The sequence below is a fragment of the Triticum dicoccoides genome, chromosome 3B (genome assembly GCF_002162155.2).
Source record: "Triticum dicoccoides isolate Atlit2015 ecotype Zavitan chromosome 3B, WEW_v2.0, whole genome shotgun sequence".
NCBI classification, from domain to species: Eukaryota; Viridiplantae; Streptophyta; class Magnoliopsida; order Poales; family Poaceae; genus Triticum; species Triticum dicoccoides.
Genome location: NC_041385.1, coordinates 774,230,365 through 774,255,661, shown reverse-complemented (window position 1 = coordinate 774,255,661; position 25,297 = coordinate 774,230,365). Strand labels below are relative to the sequence as shown.

The window sequence follows — 25,297 nt, the reverse complement described above, 5'->3', positions numbered from 1 at the left end:
CCTCCGCTTTGGCTGGACGGCGACATCGGTGGCTAGGCGAGGGGCCGCATATTTCTTCAGCAGCATGGTGGGCGGATCTGGGGAGAATCGAGGGAGAGTCTGGGGGATAAGGGGGGAAATGGAGGGAAAGGGGAAGAAAACGGTGGGAAATCGTCCGGTGTAGCCGATAGCGCGGGTCCAGGCGACTTTTCGCTTCAGTTGGCGCGCTGGGTTCGGTTTGGGTTCGCCGGTTGTTATTTCGTCCCAAACCGGCGATAAACAACAATCTGGGGGTGACTGGGCCGATTTTTCCTCGCTGGCGCTAAAAAAGGCGCCCTGGGGAGCCTGTTTGGGGAGGGGGGGGAGTGGAGAGGCTCTAAGCCTCGGCGGTGTTCCGGTGCCGGTTATAGGAACGACAAGAGCTACTCGCCAAATACGACGGCCCCGGTGAGCCACAATGCCGCAGGGCGGCGCGCACTCTAGATGGGCCGCAACCTCTGGACCTTGTTGCACGTGTACCGCATGCAGACTAGAGAGCACCAGGGCGGGCATGGCATGTACCAGGGAGGGGGCCGGTGTTTACCAGGGCATGCAGGACGCACAGGCCGACATGTTCCATGGCGTGTGGCCGCAGCCCATGGCGTCAGGCGGTCTCCGCCTCTAGCTGATCCGAAGTTCCTCGACGCTGGCGGAGGTGGCCTCTACATCCCGAAGCTGATCCGAAGTGAGGTGGTGCGTCGGCAAAGCATCAGCTGGACCATCGGCCCCTGCAGGTGGACTACAAGGTGGAGGCCGAGCCCGGCGACCCGGGCCTCCTCTGTGTGCTCAAAGAATTGGCGGCAGCCCTTCCACCGATGAGTTGGGGATCAACGCCTCCATTCTCGCATCGGTGGACAACATCGCCATCGACCTAGACGATGACTCCTTGCTCTTTGGCAGTGAAGTGGACGACGAGGAAAAGATTTAATATAATGTTCATGAATTTAATAAAATTCCACAAAGTTGAAACTAGTTCATGATTTTAAAAATTGTTTAGGGAGCAAGATTTGAAATTGTTCGGAGAATTGAAAAAATGTTCGTAATTTGAAAAGATTCTATATCAATATAAAAATATTCATGAACTTAAAAAATGTTTACGAATTTGAGAAATGTTCGCATATTTGAAACTGGGAAAAGCTTGAGTACAGTCGGCTGATCCGGCGGGGCGTCCACCGCCTCCAACACGTGACGCGTGTACCATGTGTGGCTCGTGCAACACACTATTCTAACTACTTTGTTCTAATTTTTTTTCTGCAACATCACCAGTGCTGCCAAAGTTCCTTCCGCGACAACACTTTTGTTGCAAAAAAAAAGAAAGACGCAAAAAAGTGCAACAAGACCTCTATTACAAAAAAATTATATCTGTAACAAGACATATGTTGCAAAAAAATATCTGCAGCACTACCTTTGTTGCAAATATTTTTGCAACAAGACTTGTGTTGCAAAAGAGAACTTGCAACATGATCGCTGTTGCAAAAATGAGGACAACGGTTAGCCACAAAGTTACTCCAATCTGACAGCTCGCCACCCGACGGATCTTTTAGAAAGATCCGCAGGCCGACGCGTAGCATGTTCGTTTGAAAATCTAAAAAAATAGAAAAAACAGAAGAAAAAACGATGTAGAAATTCCCATCAAGAACCTTCCCAAAACCGGCGGGAAGGTTCCTAAAACCACCAGTCTGGTTGACGTCTCGCATGTATATGCTTTTTTAGGGGCAACACAGAGTTTTATTGATCAAAAGCCACAATTTGTGGGATACAAACTTGATCATGAGTTTGGCCAAGCCAAGCATAGCGCCCATGATCTAAAGAGTGAGCAAACTTTGCTAGACTATGGGCTTTGGCATTAGCTGCCCGGCCTTCAAAGAAGAAATTATTGTTAAAGCCGCATTCTAATCTCATCAATGACAGCTCCATATCTACCTTGGGTTCCTTCTTTGATGTCTTAAACAACCTGTTTTGAGTCAGAAGTAACAACAAAATTCTATAACAGAAGGTCTTCAGCCAACGAGATAGCTTCACGGCTACCCTGGCTAAATGGGCATGTCCAGTAGTATTGTTATGGTAGCGATGGCTATCGTATCGAGAGCAACACATAGAGTCTGTTTGGATTGTGGCCAGCAGTTACCATACCAAATTTTGACGTTGACTGCTGCCATGGGCCAGTGTTTATATTGAAGCCCAAGTTCTGGAAACACGCCAATATTTTGGTCGTAGCTGCCGATTCCTTTGGGCTGATGTACCCGAGCGCTGGCGAAACTTGGGCGGGCAAATCCTTCGCCAAAATTTTGGCGAGCCCCTGATTTGGCGGGGCTGACTTGGACGTAAACCAAACAGCCCCATAGTATTTGCACAACTATAAGGAGACAACTCCCGCGGCAGATCAATAGTTTCGCTTCATTGCCGGTGTATGGGCTTTACTGAAAGAGCCAAGATATTGGGTGTTTGGTGGGCTACTACTCTAGTGGACCATGGGCCGCATCACAGATATAGGGGCAAGAAATTTTTCCCAGGCCCCAGGCCGTGGCCCTGGTTGCCTAGGGCCCAGCTCCGCCCTATTTTCAAGGGATGGACCATATTATTACAATTTGACTATTGAAACAGAACATCAGTACAATTTACGACACTAATATGAAAGAACCACGGGTTCAAAAGAGGAAGAATGTAAACATAAATTATGAGAATATCATTTGGGGATAGAAGCCTGTAGGTGTGTATGATAAGTTGTCCAAAATATCATGGAAATCCATGAAGGCATGCAGTTTCGGTTTCGTAGGTTTTAATTAAGACTTATACTCTGTTAATGCATCACTCTGCCTGCTAGTATCCCTCACTTGTCACTGTTGTAGAACTGTACGTACCAGTCAGTTCATCCAAAAGCTCAACCTTAAGGGAAAGGTAGGCTATGCATTTATACTTCAACAATCTCCCTCACGTGTGGCTTCCTCTGACCTAAACATGGACCGAGTGGACTGCAATTTTTATGATACCATGTAAAAACTGTATGCACCAATCAGTTCACTCAAAAGCTCAAGCTGATAGGGAAAGGTATGTCATGCATTTATACTTCAACAACTCCAAACATGTTTTGCACTGAACCTTGTAGCTTGAAATTTGTGTCGAGCTGTGACTCGCGGCTGGGAAGATTTCCGAGCGATATTTACACATTCTTCTACAATTAATGGGAAAGACACTTTTAAAATGATTAATCATGCTACATTCTGAGATATCCCCTCTATTCTAATCATGTCACAACAGTATTAGCATTATTGAAGCTATTCTTATCAGTTCAAACGCCATTCCCAAAATTGTCTCCTTGTTATGACGATCTCCTTTTCTTCACTCATCGAGCCATGTAAAAGCTTAGCAATTAACATCTAAACTCTTTGTACTACAAAGAACTTAGTGCGTCCCGATAGCGCGAGACGATGGCCTGTCGCGGTGAGCCGGTGGCGCACTGATGCTTGGACCGTAGCGCGCCATATGGTTTCCAGCAGAAGTAGCAGCAGCCCTGGATTTTGTTATTTTAGAGCAATGAGCTTATATCATCGAATCAGTGTGGTCAGAGTCATGTTAGATAAAAGGGGCCAGTCTTTCCGGGATCAGTTTGGGAAGCAATGTTTGCAGTAATAAGAGCTGCCAAATTTGCACCTCTATTTACATGAATAGAAAAGAACCCAGAAATGGGACGCCCCTGGCTAATACTCCTCATCCATTTGATGGAGAACAGGCATAATACTTGATCTATCCTTCGGTGTTGAGTTCCAAGAAGACATGACTCATATTCAGACACACGGGAAGGTCCAAGGCACCATGGAGAGCCAAAGCTTCCGGGGTCAAAGTACCGAGGATCAGGACGAGCTTCCAACGAGGAGGAACAGTAATGCAGGTTTCAGTTTCATTGCTGTGGATCTGTGGTGATTTGGGAGGCAATCAAGGTATCTGTCACTGCCACTACACGATCTTCGTTCACCTGATTTTTTTTCCGAGTGATTCAAAATACAACTGACAGAGAAAACAAAAGTAGAACATAACAGTAAAAATAGGAAAGCCTGAATTTACACGTCTTAAATCCTCCACTCCCTCTCTCGATGCAGTCTCCAAGAATGATATCAACAACAGAAACTGGACTCCGTTAGTTAGCAAGATTATGTTCAGATACAACGTCTAGTACATTACAACACCCCTCCTAAAGGGAGATAATATAGTCTGTGCCATCTTCTGCCTCAAGATCCAAAATCTACAGAAACCAAGCCATGTAGGTTGTCCAAGTAGTGACTCTCACAATTATACGGGCTTAACGGATCAGTACGGTCTAAGAGCTGGAAATGATCTTTTCTTCGTTTCAGCTCAGGAAACTTGGTATGAAAAATGAAACAATCTACCTAGAAAGGGAACAGAGAGGACTATCTATGAATTTTTATCTAGTTCTTCTGCATTCCCGTATGAACAGTTTCTTTCTATTTGTGTGCATGTGCCAGCCACTCCTCCTGTTCTCTCCTGTGCAATATGTACAGTATCTACTATATCAAAATATTTTACTAGAGGAAAGATGCGCTCAAAATAGAAAATTAAATGTTCGGTTTGTCTACAGGTTGACTGGAGGAAAAGATAAGATGCTCTAGTATATAGGCTTCCATAATCAAGCATCGTCCTTTACCCTTATTGTGTTCGCTATTTTCATAGCCTGAAAAGTGCTTCATATACAATGTTGTAAGTGCAGGGGCAAAGGAAATTATATGAAGAAGCTAAACAAAAGAAGTCTCTTCGTCTACACAAATCACGAAATTCTGGTCTTGAAAACAACATCACCTCAATGTTCATACACTGATAAGTTGCGGTTCCTAGATATAATTATTTAAGGATAAAATAGGTGCTACAATAATTAGGCTACATCCTCGCCATAGCTGACTTGACCGCGTTCAAGATTCTGAAGTAGTGGTAGAACAAAGCAGATTGCTCGCCCTCCAAGCCATCACGGTTGTATCTGTTGCACCCGGCAAGATTGTTACATGGGCTGCCCTCAATCACCAGGTCGAAGCCGCCAAATCTACTAACAAATGATAAAATTCTATCATCAGTAAGAGATTTCACGTCATTAATCTCAATGAGCGTGCCTGTCTGAGTCTGATCCCACCAACCCTTAAAAAATCCTCTTATTAGCTTTTCTTATCTCTACAGAGACCACTGCCTACATGTGGATGCCCAGCCTGTGCAAAGCTACCTCTCCTCCTCCAATACCGGTGAATAAGGACAACACATTAACACCATTGGAAAACATGACCTTCAAAACTGACAAGTGGTAAGCAACTGTATCAACTTGAAATGTGTTGCCGAGGGACTTGTATCTCTCCGTGATGCCGAGTCCCCTTGTGTGATCCTTTGGGAAACCGAGTAGATATTCCATCTCTTCAGGCTCCAATGGAGCAACCTTGTTCTTTCCAATCCAGACAAGATTCCCTTTTCTACACTCATTCATGACATATTTTTGAACACTTCGAGCCGGTGGACTGTCGGAGCTTGCAAGAGCATGCCCGATCCGTTCTATCAGCTTCGCACTTGCGAAATTTATTCGCAAGCAATTGAGCTGTGTTCTCAGGTCCCATGAAGGCCACCACTTCTTGTAATGAGGGAATGCCTCTAATATGGTCTTTGGAGGCATAGGAAGAAGAGGTGATCTATTCTCAATTGGCAAATTATGGATGTAGTCTCTTTTCCTTGCGGTTGCACACAAATGCTTAGAATCCACAAACTCAGGTTGAATGTCATAAAGAAATCTTGAAATGGTCGCCCATACGCCTTTGGGAGCTTGGGCCACATTTTCATAGTAGAAAAAGGGTGGTCCACTATCTTGTTTAGGAAGAATTCTGGTAACTGATGGTTGCAAATAACCTGGCAAATTAAACCCAACCATTGGATTTGGGAGAGGCATTGGTTCATCATGGCTACCATCCAAGGAGGATTGATTTCCATGTGCTCTACCTTCATACCGGTTCCTCTTTTTCTTGCTCTCTTCCATCAATCTTGCTTTCTTTCTCCCTCCAAATGAATCGAAGCACCGATCTGTGACCTGCCAAATTTACAGATATTGCAGTGTCGTTACATCAAATTAAATCAAAGAGATAAAGCATTTTCTTATTCAAATGTACATCAAACCACAATGTAATCTGATGATCAGATAAGTCAAAATCTCCTGCAACCTGTGACGCACTAATCGAATCAACCAATACAGAGAGATCAACATCCACACCTAGGATAATTTACGCAGATATATATATATATATATATATATATATATATATATATATATATATATATATATATATATCATTAGGCGCCTTTTCCATGGGAAAATGAACATCAAGGCAACAATTTAAAAAAGAGTCATACCACATCTTGTAATAGCCATATTTGCTTCGTTTTCAGAAAAGCCGATATCTACTAATGAGTTGATCTTCTTGTCCAGCTCTGACATCTTTTGTATAAAATTCTGCACAAAAGGATAAGAAAAACTAAGGTTAGAAAAAATGTTTTCTATATGTTACTGACTTTTTAATGCCATCTAGGTGAACGTTGAAAAGGAAATACCACTGCATAGAAACACATATGGGGCCATAGAAAAGAAGGGGGCCCTAAAACTAATAAACCATCAAGAAATATATATCACAGACTATCCAAGAAACAAGAAAAAAAAGTGATCAGAATAAATTAACGAAATAATTTAGGAACTCAATTTCTTATTCTCAGCTGCTGATTGAAAGTCATGTTAATAAAAGAGTTACTATATGCATAAACACGAATGCACATCATTTTACGCTTGAACCTACTACCTACACTAGCAATATGAAGTTCTGGACTGGAATAAACTAAAGGTGCATAGTCTAACTTTGTTGTTTCACATAATGGCACTATGTGCAGGATGCATAATAGTGGTGAAACACAGTTCTCTGGTCTCTCCATGCTGCTTTCATGATAGAAAGTTAAAGACAGATCGATGGATGATGAGGTAAATGTATGTGTCTTCAGAATATGATGGTGTTCCCATCCATCCTATTTCAGGTTCATCTCTTACTAGCAATCAAGATATATCTTATTTTCCCAAGCAGGTGTAATAAACAACAAACACTCTACACTTTCCATACTTTTTGTTACATATATGTCTCCATGAATAGGATGGACCATACAATATTCTTTTTTCAAATTTTATTTGCATAACTAATACGAAGTTCTGCTGTCATTTCATATAGTACATTCTGAGATTTCTAAATTAGTGACTTCATGTATTCGTTTCTCCCTGAACATCTAGGTATTGACACCCTCATTTTTCGCAGCTAACAGGTATATGTTAATCTTCAGATTTGTCTCGGTGGGAACTTTTATGCAACTAGTGCAGTATATATGTGATGTTCTCCAGTATTACTTTAATTTGTGTAACTGAAAGTCAAAAGAAGAATACCTTGTTCTTCCTAACCCACATGCTAGTTTCCAACCTCCTTTGATTCTACGGAAAAGTGATGAGCTGGATCACAACACAACTTTACGACAGAATTATTTAGGCCAACCTATATATATTCCTGCTTCTTTATTTAGGATTCAACATTCAGGTTTAGCTTATACTTCTTCTGAACTCTTCTCTGCTCAGTCCGATTTTACACTGTATCTTGCACTACAAAATAAATCAAAGGGCATAGTTCTTGTGTAAAATTTGATTTCTTCAAGTTAAAGGTCATGTGGCATGTGTATAACTTCTCTTGTTTACACCACCTGCAGTATGAGTTTCTCGTAGCATCATAACTCCTCAAGTCATATGTCTTGTGACTAATATTTAACTACATAGGAACTGAAGAAAAAAAAGATTGGTTTATAACAGAAATAAATTTTCTAATTCATCAAAATTAGAAGCAGGCAACACAACAATATACTCAGTTTCTACTCCTTCTCAGCCTGTTTGATTACTTTGAAGAAGGCATTGGTCTAACGGAAGTCAACCTCACATCCTATATTAACTCTTACACGATAAAACTTTAACATGGTGAGAATTTTATGTAAAAAAATCAGGTGCTCAAACCTAACAACGCAACTCTACTATGACGAAAAGCAGGAGAAAAACAAACAAATCTCGAACAATACATAAAGGGGTGCGCAAGGTATGCCTGGCAAATAATTCACATATCATCATACATATGGTCAAAGAATTCTTAGCTACTGAACTAAAGACAATGAATCATCTACCTCATCACCATAATCACCGGAGTTGGGCTGTGTATCACCAGCATCGTCATCACCATCTGAGCTCTCAAAATCAAGATCATCACCATGTTCAACTCTAAGGGGGGCACAGCCAGAAGTAGAGCAGTTACTCAATGCATCTTCATCACCTAGTGCCTGCATTTGTCATCACCAATCCTATCATATGATCCTTGCTATGATGTAGAAAGGGCATCATTGGATAAAGTTAGTAATAACATCCATGGACACGTACCTTGTATGTCAAAAGTAGTTCAAGTAATGCATTTTCGTCACTATACCCTGAAAGCAAAACCAAAAGCCTCGATTAGACAAACGATGCAAACACAAAGAAGAAAAATGAAATGAAATTGGTTACTTTCAGTATTACCAATCTCCTTGATGCTCATCACGACCATTTCCGTTTGAAAACCCATTGCCACATATCTCTCGATTAAGGTAGTAGATGACGCTTCCCCATTAGCCCATCCATTAGAACCCTTTAGATAGTTGGACAAACAAACATAACACTATGATCTTAATAACAACAATGCATGGCTAGCTCTTGTACTTAAATACACAATCAATTACTACATGACGTACCAGCAAGAATGGGCAAGGAGCATCTAAGTTCCTCAACTCCGGAGCCCATGAGGGTTCAGCCTCACCATCACTTCTCCCCTTATCATGATCATCACAATCGCACCTCTTAGTAAAGCAGACATGAATCAATATTGAAAGCAAACCATGAGCAAAGCAATTATAGAGAAGAACGATAATTCTATCATGCACTATTACATGAATCGCAAGATATCGCAATTGGAACCTCTAGCGTGAAACCAGTATAGCAATTCGATTTTAGAGTTTAGAACACATAAAAATCAAGAAGAAAAGACCATATTTTCTATTGGGAAAAATCCCCTCCGGCATTGTCGCATCAAGACAATAAGCGAAAGTGGTAAAAGTATACACCAATAAAATTAGAAATAGTATAGCTTGAAGTTATAAGGATGCCTAATTAAATGAACTGTGCTAGCTTTCTAGAGGAGTGATAGTTGTCTATCTAGTTGAACACATTATGCGTAACATGGCTATTTTATAGGAGGGGCATCATAGGTTGGTAATTCCAAAAAGATGATCAGGTTAACCAAGTTTCCCTATTATCACCTAGAGTATGATTACTAACCAAACATGCACTCTGCAGTCTAAATTAATATATAACTCAATGCACGAGGCGAAGTGCCAGATAAGTAAGAAATCAGGACGATATAGATGGATTAGTATAACATAAACTAAAGCGCATAATTCCTTATTAAAGACTGTTGATGTGTTACATCCCATGTTTGTTCAAAGGAGTTCCAGTGTGTCATCATGGGCAGCACATAGTCAACCATTTTAGATCTATTATGTACTAAAACCACTTGATAGGTTAACTGGAGAAAAGATAGCCACGCTAGAAAATCAGACATGAAAGCAAAAAATCAGGCCATTAATATACTACCCTACTTCAATCGACAAAGCATAACCATTAGATCATCGTAACTACAACTAAGTCAACCATGGGCCCATTCTATTTGACTCAGAAACACAATTGGACATAACAATAACAAACATTATATCTTTCCTTTTTTCTGTATTCCCATGCAGATATCACACTATGATCTTAATAAAAACAAGTCATGGCTAGCTCTTGTATTTAAATACAAAATCAGTTAATTACTACATGAGATACCAGCATGGACGAGCCAGGAGCGTCTAAGTTCCTAAAGTTCGGAGACCATGAGGGTTCAGGCTCAACAATACTTTTCCTCTTATCACGGTCATCATTACCGTTCCTCCAACCCTATGACATTAGTTAAACACACATCAATAAATATTGAAGGCAAACCATGAGAAAAGAAATTCGTACTTCCACACTTAATGAGTAAAACATGGGTGTCAAATACCCTACTACACATAACTTTGTCCTCCAATGATTTTTCTATTGGGTGCGAGCAAGAAAAGCCACACTCCCTAAAAAACTATTACACCATGTTTCACTATTTTACCATCCTCACATGGAAACATGATAACAAAGCCGTAAGCCTTATTTTGGGCATACATGATGCAATCTCCATTTCATGTAGATTACAAGGTAGAAGATAGGGTTCATGCCCAAAAAAGAGGGGAAGCAGGACCAAGTCGAGATGATATGTGTCGCCCCTTCTTCTTGTGCCAAAGATCTTACCATTTCCAAAGGAACTGGGGCTACATTTCTTTTCAATTTCCATTCAAGGGTTGTTTTTCGTTCATATTTTATTCTTTCTTTTATTTTCTGTCTTCTTCCAAGAAAAACTGTTAGACCAAAACTCTTTTAGGAAATCAAAAAAATCAAGATACAATCTACAACCCAAATGGAAACCAAACCTTTTGTGGTTCAAAAAGGTTCATATACATGTGTCATTGCTGAGATGTGTCTAAGGTGATGACCATACATGAGAACTAATTATGTGAAGTCTTACTTTCTAATCAATTTCATGAGCCATTGACAAAATAAGACATACACTCACTGTTCGCGAGAGAAGAAAGATGTATACTACTTAACGTTTGATTGGTCTTGAGCGAGTCTATCTAGCAACTTGCTAAATCAGTACTTTACCCTTGGTAGAGAAGTACTTTAAAACACATAGCTACAAGCGGTTTATGAGTGTCCTATGGAACCTGGTCACCCGGAGTTTATGGAGATGAAAAGTCCCTTCCCAGCACGACAACAATCAAGTGTTCCTTGGCCATACAGTCATGTTTGATTGATCTTGAGTTGTTCTAGCTAGTAACATTCTGTATTATTAAGTTTCTCTTGGTAGCGGCATAACTCATGCCACATAGCTACCTGCAGTACAAGAGCATGTTGCAGAACTTGGTCGTCCGAAGCGCATAACAATGAAATGTCCCTTTTTGTTAGATGTGGTGATATTTGAGTCGTATCTTGGTCAGAAAATTGTTATAATAGGAATAATATGATGTTTAGCGTCGAATAGGAACTATCTCTTCCCCACTATTTTGAGGGGTAGACCACCCATGAGCAGGCGATACTCGAGCAGTCACATGGAAATGGGACGTAGAACACATGATTTTCCTTAAACTGAGAAAAGTGACGCGGAAACATAATAAGTGGTTTTAATTAAGGAAGTAGAAATGGGACGTACAACACATGATTTTCCTTAAATTGAGCAAGTGAGAGCCCAGGTTATAACGTTGTGATGGCAGCTCTAATGAATAAGATTTTTTAATTAGGGAAGAAGACATCACTAGGGCAAGCCAATCCTCCCAACTCAGCATGCATTCTAGGAACAATTGGCCGGAGCCAGCAGGCAATTATCCATCATGTCAAGAGAGAAAATAACAAATAAACTCCATCGTGTCTAAATGATCTTTACTCGATGCATCAATCCAAAAATACATACAAAAACAAAAAGGAGGGTGGAACGACGACGTACCACCATTCTTCAACAGACGTACGCACTGCCCTTCGCTCGACGACGGGGAGGTACCTCAGTGTTTCCCTGCAGCGATGACGAGGATCCTGACTATTTCCCTGCGCGCTTGCAACCAAAACTAGATGGGTTACACGTATGCCATCTCCATTTTGAGGCATATATATAGACGGGGGTTAGGAGATGTAAAACAATGCTACTATTATTTCCATTAATACCTATATCTATTAATTTATATATAATTTATTATTATTAATGTTATTAATAATGTATTATTCTTATTTCCAAAGATAAATGGGGGTAACTATATAAAATAGTAAGTAGTAAAAAAATTCTAACTATCTACTCCTCTCCCGAATTAATTGTCTTAGATTGTTTTAGATACGGATGTATCTCCACACGTTTTAGTGTTACATACATTCATATCTAGACAAATCTAAAACAGCTAATTTGAGGCGGAGTAATATGATATATATAATTTATTATTATTAATAGTGTTTTATTATCATTTCCAAGGATGAATGGGCTTGATTTTAAATATACGGATTTTTTTCTAGCAATTAGGTTGAACCACATAGCCTAAAATATCTACGTCATTAATCTTGATTTTAAGGACTAAGATAACAAAGAAAAAGGTTACATAATACTTGGTCAAAAGCATACAACCATCATCCATCTAACATGCCAAAGTAAAAAAATCATCTATTTACTTGAATTGCTACATATTTAAATTAAGTGCAGCTGGATTGAGATATGTATAGTAGGGAGTTGCATCTTTTTATATGTTTGTATGTAATGTTGCAAAGATGTTTATTTTAGAAACTACTAAAAGGCTTGGTCTATATAAATTTATCTCAAATTGGTAATCTAATTTTCAAATTCTTATAAGGCCGTGCACGAACTCAATCACACGCCTTTCCCTTATGAGTTTAGGAAGGGCAAAACATGTGTGTGGCGTGTGAGACCCATCAATGTACTGGCTATATATAGGGGAGAAAACTTAGCATGTCACAACAAAAGCATTTCCGGAACACCGTTGTTTGTCCCTAAAACAAAATCCTTAGTACCTTGGGAAAGGGTCATGGGGCAGCGCTATGTAGATAACAACATAACCTTTTCTACGACGTCCAAGTCGAATCTTTCAGTTGGCTTTCCCATGAAGAATTTTTTGTGTGTGCGACAAAGCAAGCACTTCTAGATGCTTCACTTGCTCCTTTCTTATGGTTTCATGACATAAACGAACGAAGGTGAAATTATTCAAATCCATTGATAGGGTGTACTAACATGATATATTGTATGACCAACCCACCAACTTAGTTTAGGTGATCTCTCTATAGAGACATGTTCCAAACTTTAATGGCACATACTGATCTAAGGTCATGTACAATCGACCCACAAATATTTTTTCAACCAACACTCCAATTCAGCATGATCAATACAACGAGGTTTATCTTCAACGTTAACATAGATCCACAAGAATTCTTACTTAATAATTTTCAAAAGAACATTGCATGATTATAATTGTTGAAAAAATCTCTATAGATTGTTTGCTTTGTAGGATTATAAATCTTAGGAATTCTATAGGTTGTCGTAGGATTATAATTTTTGAAGATTGATTGTTGTTTATTATGTCTGAATAATGTGGTCTATGTATGTGTACTCACACTACACGGCACAATAAACACATGTGAGGGATATCATAGAACAGCTAAACTAAAGAATGGGGGATACCATTGCTAGATCTAAAGAAAAATAGATAAAACTAATGCCATATCTGTTTATAGAAGGTGAAACTCTAGAAAGCATGTAGTCAAACTTGTCTAACAGTGACTACCGATTATAAACACTAGTACAAAAAATGCTACAGGTGATGTGCCAAAACCACGTTGGTGGCGTGCAACCCCCACACCGCCAATGTTGTGCCACTGATAAATGTTAATGGTGGCATGGTACCACCTATTGTGATTATGCACATCAGTGGCATGGTATCTGTTCGACATGTCACTAATTGGTTGACATGCACCTGAACTACACTACTACGACAGACGTGGCAGCTTATTCTGCATACATGGCAAATAATATGATTATCGATGTAGGTGTTTGCACGTCATAATTATATGTCAATATAGAAACAACGAATTTAAGAACCATAATAAGTAAGACAATTAGGAAACACGTTTGGAATGACGTTAATTAACACACAACGACAATTGTTATAACAAAGTAGTGAAGATGATAGATAGCCATGCAAGTTTGGAACAATGTTAACACATATATAAAAGTAAATGAGTACTCAAGACCCCGTCATTTTCACACTCCTATTCATAGCATAAGCATCATTTTGGTATCATTGCAATGCGATACTAGCAGCGCAAACGTCAGCATGACAGATCTATTGCTTTAAGCGGTCAAATATCTCTTTCGAATTTGCCGCGCCATTATTGAACCTCGCATAGGCGTGAATGGCAGGCTGGTTTATCATGATTACAATCTTATATGTTGGATGCATATGAACTCATCTCCGTGATCTTCTTCTAAGACTTGATCTATTGTCTTCCCCCGTATGAATGCTTTGAAAACATGTCTCCCTCCCGTACATATGCATACATGTGGTGCATGACATATTAGCCGTTTGTCTGACTGTTTTTCGGTTGATGCATGCAGCTGAAGTCTGCTTTGTCACTGAAGCATATGTTGCTATTTTTGTCCAACTATTGATTATACTATTTGATGATCCCTTCCATGAAATGATATCCGAAGAAAGCTCCATCGATTAGCTTCTTGAAATATTGCAGAAATGGTTAGACATAATCTTAATTGGTGGCGCCCTACTTTCAATCTACGCCATATTTGGTATGCCACCACTAACAGGTTACTGGTGTTGTGCTTGCATGTTCACATGCCACCAGCATGTGTGACCAAGTTTCCTAACCTGGCATAAGTTAGTGGTGACATGTGACACATGTGACAAACCACTGGTACTGTCACTAGTGGTGGCCTGTAGGACATGTGGCACGCCATTAGTAACTTATATGCCCATATAAGTGATCGCAACCTCTCTATTATTTTTCCACTTTTCCTCTTCACCCCGTTTACTTCTCCCAAGCTAGCTCATCTTAGTTTTTGGTCTTCCTCTCCTAGCTGGCAGTAATGGACCATACAGAGCTTCGAAAATTGGCACGAACCCCACACACGAGCACACGTTTGGCTAAGAGTGCCGAAATATTGGGGCTCCACCGCATTGGCCGAGCTACCCTCTGAACTCTTGGCTCGGCGATGAGCTTGTCACCGTGGCCTATGCAGCAAACCATGTCCGGCGGATAATCCCACTGCAGCAGCACGTCCATTTGATTCCGTGGCAAATCCTACACCACTAGCGGCGAAGCGGCCTAGAATCCTACAAGGCCACCTATGTTGCTTTGCGGCTGCCAATTCCCTCTTGATAGGAGAACCGAATACACACCATGGAATCCATAATGAGAGCTCTTCATATGTGTTGGCCGTGCATTGGTACATGACGGAAAATCTCCCTTTGTGTCATTAAATTGGCATGCATACAAACTTGCATTGCTCACATCATGAACTATACACATGTGCAGAAAGGAGTCTTTTGCCACACATGGATATGTGTTGATCTCGTAAAGAACTATACATAAGTGAATTGCTCGAGTGATAGCATGAACCTACGACACAACAACTAAATGAGATGCAAGCCCATAACAATGAGATGTGAGACCGGATCAGAAAATTCAAGAACGTACGATATGCACTTTTGGCTTTTGTTATGATTAGGCTCGTACTCCCACCTGGATCGATGACAACTATTTTCTTGTGTGATTCATTGTAGTGATGAAGTAGTTTGTTTAGGCAATTAGCTAGATCGAGTAACAATTAGTATCTATTGTTTAGCCTTTAGGTTGGTATTATGTTTTCTTAGTAATATATATGTATTTGGGTCGACTTAAATATATAAAACATAAATAAAAAATATTAAAAAATAATCTTAATAATACCTAAGCTAAAAATAAACCTAAATACAAAATAAATCTATATAAACTAAATAAAATATAAATTAAACATTAACCTAAATAAGAAATGGACTAAATAAAATATTGCTTAAAAAGTAACCTAAGTAAACCTAAAAATTACAGTAAATAAAGTTGACTGCATAATAATAATAATATATAAAATTTAAAAAGAAATATACTGCACAATAGTAATACACTAAATTTTTGTTTCCAAATTAATAGTGGTGGCGTGGGGCCCACCTACCCACACCACAAGTAATGTCGGCTACTGGCCCAAAGTCGCGCTCTAATCCACATACGCACACACATGCACACATTCGCACACACACCATTGTGGTATTTATAAGATAATGGTGTAACTTTATAATAGCAGAGAAATTATATAATAACTGAGAAATTACACCCTCTATAGAATTATAATTGTTATTAGGCTTATATTTGAATCAGATGTTCCTGTGTGACTTTTAAATGCTGGCAAATTGGTTTAATGAACAAACAGTTTCCTTCACATGCAATTAAATAAGCTTCATAATACAAAATATTTATTTAAACACCGAAGTACATATTTATATATGGCAAACAATATATATAGCCGCGCAAGTGTGTTACCCCACTAGTTTCTTGTTATCCCACAAGAAAAGCATAGCCAGAAAAAAATTAATCTACACAATATCGAAGACCAATTTGCAATTCCACCAAAAAGTGATACACTATCATCCAATGGAGCAACATTAAAAGGAAAATTATAAGCAAAAGTGTTCATAAAAAAAGATAGGTTTTGTTCTTATCAACTCCCTCAAGCTTGAACATTAGGAAAAGCGAAGGAGTCTTCAATAGAGTTTTTCCTAATGTTCAAGAGTCTTCAATAGAGTTCCCCCGCAAAAAAATAGAGTTTTGAGTCAATGGAATTTCTCTTACGAAGTACGTGCATAAGATACAATCCTTGCACGAAAACATTCCTAATAATACCTCAACAATCCATAGTTTCTAGGAAAATACTTTGAGTCAAAGAGGCTCCAAAATGACAAGACAACATGAAGGAGGGAGTGTAGCCACCATTTCCTGCCCAACTGTTGTTCAACGTCTATCGGTCAGCTGGCTCAGTCCTTCCCGGTGAAGGACCTTGGGCCACTGGAGTACTTCTTGGGCATTCAGTGGCTTCCAAACCTGGCGGGTTGAGTCTTACTCGGAAGAAATATGCTACTAACCTTCGACGTACACTAAAAGGACCACGATGTCGCCTAGAGGGGGGGTGAATAGGCGTTTTAAAATCTTTTACGGATTTGGCTATATCCTAATGCGGAAATAAACTAAGCGAATACTTTTCAAGCACAAATCCTAAATATACTAGGCTCACTAAGTGCACCAACAACTTAGCACAAACAAGATGAGAACAACGATGATATGAGTAAGCACAAGTAAGTTACACAAACTTACTCAATGTATATCACAAGATATGGAAATGAATAATACACACACCCACAAGTAGGCAATACAAGCTTACATAAATTGTATCACAATATATGGAATTGAATGATACAAGCAAACTCAAGTAAGCACTACAAGCTTACACAACATATGTTATAAGCTAGCAATTCACACTAAACACAAGATAGAACAATAGTAGAAAGTATGAATTGCGGACTATAAAGTGTTGGCCTAAATAATCTCTACGATATGGTAACCAACATAATATAATGAGGACAACAAGAATAGTGAATGCGCGATCAAGTGACCAAGGTAAACCACAAGTAAGGAGTTAGGGTTAGGGATAACCGAAGTCACGGAGACGATGATGTATCCCGATGTTCACTTCCTTGGAGGGAAGCTAGTCACCGTTAGAGAGGTGGATGTTACCACGAAGGCACACCAACGCCACGAAGGCTCACCCTATTCTCCTTGAGATATCACCATGGAGGCGATTCCCAACCACTAGTGGTAGACCTTGAGGTGGCCTCCAAACCTTCACAAACTTTTCGGGGGACAAATCACAAGTTGATTCCTCACCGAAGCACTCCTACTGCCTAGGAGTCTCCAACCTCCAAGAGTAACAAGATCAAGGGGGAATGCTCAAGACTTGCTCAAATCACGAATTCCTTTGGTCAAGAGAGGGAGAGGGAGTGGATCTTCACTTGAGTGGAATCTCTCTCAAGAACTCTCACAAATATCTCCGGGATCTAAGATTTGAGGTAGGAGAAAGGAGAGGGAGCTTTTCTTCAAGTGTGGGTCAAGATAGTTGTGTTGCTCAACCCCTCCATGAAGTGATGAAGGGATATTTATAGTATGGGCACAAATCTAGCCATTGGGGGGAATTCTGCTCAGGAAAGTGTCGGACGTCCGGTGGATTACCGGACATCCGGTGGCAAAACAGGCACCGGACGTCCGGTGGAACTCCGGACGTCCGACGGCTGTAGCACGCCATCAGACGAATGTATCAGGATATTTGCGAAACAGGTTTGACGGACGTCCGACATTTTCCGGACGTCCGGAGACCGGACGTCCAGAACTTATCGGATTTCCGTCCGTTTGATTCTGGATTGGCGCACCGGATTTCCGGACATTACCGGACGTCCGGCCAAAATAACAGCAGGAACCCCAAAACTAAAACATGCATAACTTTCACATCCGGACTCCGATTTTGATGATCGTGGGCTCGTTTTGAAGCTATGGAAAAGCTCCAAGTCCTCAGATAGAGAACCACCCAAAATAAACCAAAATGGAGGGTTCAAATTATGCAATGGTTAGATCATATATTTTGGGAAACTATTTGGCTTTGGCTTTTCTTTGGTATATAGGATATGAGTGGAATTGTGTATAGAAGATGTTGACTTGAGAAAATCCATCACAAACCCCTTTGATCCCCTCTTAATAGTGCGGGATCCCTATAACTCAAGAATCATAAAAATAGCTACACTACATAGCTATCAAGAATCCATTCTTGAGTGTATATGTTTCTTTGGTGGTCATCACTCCCCAACACTAACGTCAAAGGAACTAATACCTTTGACACGATCCGTTCACTTGAGCTTGATGTTGATGTTTCTTCTTGGCTCAAGATGAAGGCAAGACATTGGTGAAGTCTTCAAGTCTCTTCCCCATACACAATGTGGGGAAGCTTTGCTTTGTATTCATCTTCACCTGTCCATCATGTGATCATCCACAAGCTTCAAGCATGTAATCCTTTGGGATGGTTATCTTGAACTTGGCCTTGTCAACCATGATCACCAACACTTGATGTCATCCTCTCATAGACACTTGAAATCTCTTTCTCGATGCGAGCCCATGAGAATCACGTAACCCTCAAAAACATAGACAACACATAGTATGGGTTAGTACATAGAGTGCAATTGATAATTTCTTATCATACCACAAGATCCTATGTGGTGCATCATTTGCACTCGTGTATTGACCATTTAGAGTTCAATCTTTGAGCTTCATCTTGGTCAACCTATATCTCTACTCCATGTTTAATCTTTACGTCTTGAAGGGTATATTGAATTCTTCACTTGAATAGCTTGCTTGAATACTTGATCAATCATGACTCAACACATGAGTCCATTATGATCATATCTTTGAGCCACTCCTAGAGTTCATCATTCAAATCATCCTTTTAAGATCTTGATCCATTATGTCTCAAACCATAGCTCTAAGCATGTCAACCCTTCAGATACTCCAACGAACTTCATTTTGATCATCTCAATGTAATTGTTGCTCCAAAGGAGTTGTCTTCCATTATTCTTCAATCACATTCCAATGGGACTAACCTTCAAATGTATATCTTAATGCAAACATTAGTCCATAAGGATTGTCATTAATTACCAAAACCACACATGGGGACAACATGTACTTTCAATCTCCCCCATTTTGGTAATTGATGACAATCTCAACTAGAGGGTTCATATAATGAATTTTTAAACAAGCACGCAATTTTTTTCGAGGATAAATTGTATACTTGCGGTGATTTTGATAGCATCAATTATCACAAAGAAACTTGATGATATCAAAACCGGTTGTACTAACATCAAAACACTACACAAGCATTTGATGTTAGTAAGACCACAATATATAGAGTAAGCTCCCCCACAATATATGCATGTGTGAATGAACTTTGAATTTCATTGCATATATTGGTTGATATAAACTAGTTGGAGATTTCTCTATATATTCATTCATGCAACAAGCATATATAAATAGGGTGAATAGCATGAATGACAACAAGAACTTCAAAAGATATTTATTTTAAACCCTCTAAACTTCTCCCCCATTGGAAACAAATGCCAAAATGGAAGACAAAACATCTAGAAGACCAATATAGTATGAGTTCCTCCTTGATGTGTGCATATCACAAGATGTGAGTGAACGCAAATGCACATATTCAATAATGAACAATTTTGGGAGCTCAGAATCTATAAAATGCAACTAGATATGAAGATATGAAAACAAGCATAAGACATGTGAGGAAAACAGTCAAAACACATGAGTGCGCAAGATTATATGCCAAACATACAAGAACTCATGTCACAACCTCTTACCGAAGCCACCATAAGAATAAGAGGAAACGAACAAAGTGGCCGGCAAGGAATAAATGATATCAAGGAATGATATCATGTATAAAAAATTTCTGAGTGGCCAATCATAATCATGATATGTATCCGCAAAGAAACTTTGCAAACACAAAATATATGCAATTGATAAGAACATGCTATATAGAAGTGAATCCATTATTATACAACTGAAACCTAGTGATAATAGCAAGGCACATGGCACAAATTGATCTCATTTGCATAACACAAAGTGAAGCAAGCAATCAAATGATCCGATGAGCCAAAAGGATAAAAGAATATTATAATTTAGGAAAATGAGTGTTCTAAGGAAAATAGAGAATCTCCCCATGATTTGTGCACTATTTAGAATTTTTGTATTTGGATACAAGTGCACAAAATAGGATCATCACTCCCCCAAAATCAATAGGAACACAAAACAATTTCAAGCAGGCATAGATAAAAAAAGAAACCTAGCATTTGCAACAAACATATGGTTGAGCAACATATAAATGAGGCAACCTAAGAATAGGCACAACCAAAATGATGTGTGTGAGTCACGTCAAAGCACTTGAGAAGACTAGTATAAGGATGGGAGTTAAGCATCAACATAGCCTTGGGTAAATGAGATACAAGGTGCAAGACATGTCCTTCCCACACACACGAAGTTAAGAAGGACATACACACATCAAGCAAACAGGTTCACAAGCTCACTAATAGCAAACTAAAAATCAAAGCTTGTGACAACCCATGATGAAGATAGGAAATAATAGGCTTGTCAAGACAAGCATGAGGACAACAATCTTCACCAAACATGAGTGCACTAAGATGCAAAGAGGTAAGACATGCACTCATTCAACAAATGCTTCCATGGAGCCACCAAAAAGATATAAAAATGAATGAAATGGTGGACATGAAAGAATAGGGATATCAACTAGAGATTTAACTTCTCTCACTTGTATAAGATACTAGATAGATGATATCCACAAAGAAGGATGAACACATAACATAGTTACAAAAGGAAGGAATAAGACATCCAAACGGGAGTCATAAAATATACCAATGAGATCTTTGCTTGAAAGCATAGCACATGGCTTAATATAATGTTATTGTATATTAATGAACTCCAAACACACAACCATCAAAGACATCACAACTAGCAACAAGAGATCATCGTTGGGATGCTTTGAGAAAGGAAACAAGTATCACAGGAACGAGTCAAGAAATTCATGCCATGATGCAACCTACACAAGGTTGACCCCATTTCTATATACATGCATGAAGTAAATACTTGTTACCGAGATAGCATCGGTATGAAGTCGTAGATCAATAAAATGTCCAAGCTTGGCTCTAATCTCCTCATAGTGCCACCACCTTCATGAATAAGCCAAGCACCCGATGCTTCTGAAATGTACCTAAAACATTTTAAGTACAATATGGTCCCCAAACTTATTGGGTCCAAAGTAGTTAGCATAACTACAACACATAGGGTAAAACCACTTAAATATGTGCCTATTGATATGAATTTGAATTTCATGCACATCATAGCTATTAAGAATTTGATGGATTTACCATATATATATTGGATCAAATAAGGCAAACAAGGCATGTGAATTTACACATAGTAAATATGCATGCACAAGGCTACCAAAATCCAGGGAGATACAAATTGGACAAATGACCACATAACCGTTAATACTTCCAATAACATCACTAGTCATTCATGTTGACCAAAATGAATCAAAGTGACAAATCAACATATGATATCACCCAAAGTTCAACATATGAACCAAGAAAAAAACCAATGAGCATATAAGATATGCATTGCACACATACTCATAGGAATATCTCACTCAAATAGATATAGGACACTATAAAAAATGAGATAACAAACTCTCATATAGAGCAATAAGATGAATTCAAACAAAATGGTATTTCGGGTTATCATTCGGTGTAGAAACCAAATAAGTACATGATCATCTATACTAACACAAGCATAACATGAGAGTTTAGAAATAAACACAATGCTTGGATAGAATAATATTAACATTCCAACTAGATAGATCATTATGCAAAGCAATAATTGGAATAGCTTTAATCAAATGATTTTCCAAATATGATTTTAAAGATAACCATGACCAAAACCGCACAAGAATGCCATACGTAAACAAGACATTGCATGCCACGGAGATATAAGATAATCTCAAATATAAATTCTAAGTGGCATCCCTCAATTGTTCATATTAACAAGGATTGTGATATGCACAAAGCATATCACTCCCCCACAATATGATGATCCATGTATTATCCACAAGAAGCAAATGAAACCCAACTAAGGATAATTAATGGATGAGAATTTAAGTTTCAAATGAGCTTTACATACCACATAGTAACTAGATAATATTGCACTAACAATACTAGGTGGTATCCCACATACATACACATTTAAGGTTTGTGAAATGCATAAAACATAGCACTCCCCCATAATGTGATGATCCATTAATATCTCAAAAGAGCCAAGTAAGATTCAACTAATGAAGCAATAAAGGCTTGAAACCACACACGTAAATATATGAAGTGCATTGCGACCTACACAAGCTAGATAACACAAATCAAGCATACTAGGAAGCACAACTATAAAAGCACATGCTAGGTACAAAACCTAAACATGCAAGGGACATAGTAACTTTAAATGTAAACAATGCAAGTACAAGTTATCGCAAAGAGGAGCATTGGATTGATAGATATGATGATAATCCACTTGACTTGGCATTAACCATAACATATGGTGAAAATAGTTTTTCTTCATGAAGTAGCCAAGTCTCCAATGCCCTCCACACACCTATTGATCAAGTTTGAGCTTGATGGTCCCCAACCAAGTTGGGTCCTAAGGAGTTAGTAACAATAGGCTTGGCAACCCGAATGGTCTTGTCCACTTTGAAACCACTTTGGGCACCCACAAATTTGGCAAACACATTGCCAACAATATCCGTCCTTAGTGAATAATGATTATTGACTATAGGAGGCTTAGATATGTTACCATTGGGGCATGATGAAGCTATGTGTCCCTTTTGACGACAATCATAGCAACATTTCCTCCCTTTTCTCTTCTTTAATTTCTCGACTTGGGGAGAAATAACATGTTTCATCATGGATAGTGGTTGTTCTTCAACTTGAGATTGAGCTTGAGGCCGCTTCCCATGTAGCTTCTCATTATAAGCCCTTTACTTTAATGGGCAAGATCTCACATGATGTCCAGTCTTTTTGCATTTGAAGCAAGTAATGTTGGCCGAATTCTTGTAATTCCCTTGTCCCTTTTTCTTTTTCTTGGACTTCTTCTTGTTGGAGTGAAAATTATGTCCAACATCACACTTTTCCAAGTCTTTCTTCAAACTAGTGACTTGGGCCTTGAGCTCATTAATTTCCTCTACATGGTTAGTTTCAACACTAGAAACAAGAGGACTAGTGGAAGTAGAAACTTCATGGTTAGAGCAGCAAGACAAGGTGAGCAATTTATCATGAGTGGATATAATATGAGAGGTGGATGAATTGCAAGGATTAGCACATGTAGAGTAGATGTGCTAATGTTCATATGAGACTCACAAGATTTTACCTCGGAGACCATAGCCTCGTGATCTAACTTTAGCTTACTATGAGAGATTAAAAGATCCACATGAGTGCCCGAGAGCTTTTCATGACTTTCTTCCAATTTCCCATAATTTCTTGTTAGCAAAGCAAGTTGAGCACATAGCTCAACATTCTCCTTCAAAATTGATGCTTCACATGAAATCGAGTTAGTAGCACAAACATCATTATCAATATGAGAGGAGCAAGTAGAACTTAGTGACTTCTCATGAGTTGATTGAAGCTCCTCATGAGACTTAGAGAGTTTTAGGAGCTCTCCCTTGACACTATTGCATTCAAGGAGAAGGAGCTCAAAATCCTCTTTAAGCTTACAATGAGTAACGTTAATCTCTTCTTTTGAAGACCTCAAGTCACTAAGCGTTTCATGAGCCTTAGCAAGTTCATGTTCAAGCTGTTCACTTTTAGCTTCCTCATTGAGAAATAAATCATGACGTTTTTTAAAGCAAGCAAGAACATCTTGTAACCTTTTATAAGTGTTGTTTTTAGCTCTACGAAGAGTTTTCCCAATCTCATAGAGATTTTGAGTCAAGACTTCATCATCTTCCTCATTACAACTATCATCATTATCACTAAGAGAAGATGATACCTCGTCATTACCTCTTGCCATGAGGCACATGTGAACACAAGGGGTTGATGATGATTCTTTTGGAGAGGAGGATTCTTCATCAATCAAGCATGCCTCATCTTTATTGATTTCCTCTTGTGGTATGCCACATGTTGGTGAAGTGAAAGATGTTGAGGTATGCAAGTAATCAGAGGTGGAAGCAATAGAGAGCTCTTCATGATTTAAAAATGTGGAGAACTCCTCCTTTAACTCCTCATAAAGAATATTGTCTTCATGAAGATTGGACCCACCATATATATCTTCAATTTTGGTCCAAGCATCATGAGCCAACGAACAAGACGAAATTGACTTGAACACCTCGAAGGTTATAGCTTGGTGAATGATACTTAAAGCTTCACTATCAAAATGCATATCACCAAGTGACGGAGATTGTCCATCCTTTAGATTTGAACTCCCTACAAGCACAATCCGCAAAGCATTTGGACCCATGGCCCGAAAGTGATAAAGCATGCGTAATCTCCACATAATGTAATTTGTGCCATTAAAACAAAATGTGTCATCGTGCACTAGTTCATTAGTCGACATCGTTACTCTCTAGGCGGTTAAGCCTAATAAGGAGAGACCTAGCTCTGATACCAATTGAAAGGACCACGATGTCGCCTAGAGGGGGGGTGAATAGGCATTTTAAAATCTTTTACGGATTTGGCTATATCCTAATGCGGAAATAAACTAAGCGAATACTTTTCAAGCACAAATCCTAAATATACTAGGCTCACTAACTGCACCAACAACTTAGCATAA

General features: G+C 39.2%; 1 pseudogene; it reads right to left on the bottom strand.

The window, feature by feature from the left end:
• Positions 1 to 4,908: 4,908 nt before the first annotated feature.
• Positions 4,909 to 15,064, bottom strand: LOC119279979 (annotated as a pseudogene).
• Positions 15,065 to 25,297: the final 10,233 nt, after the last annotated feature.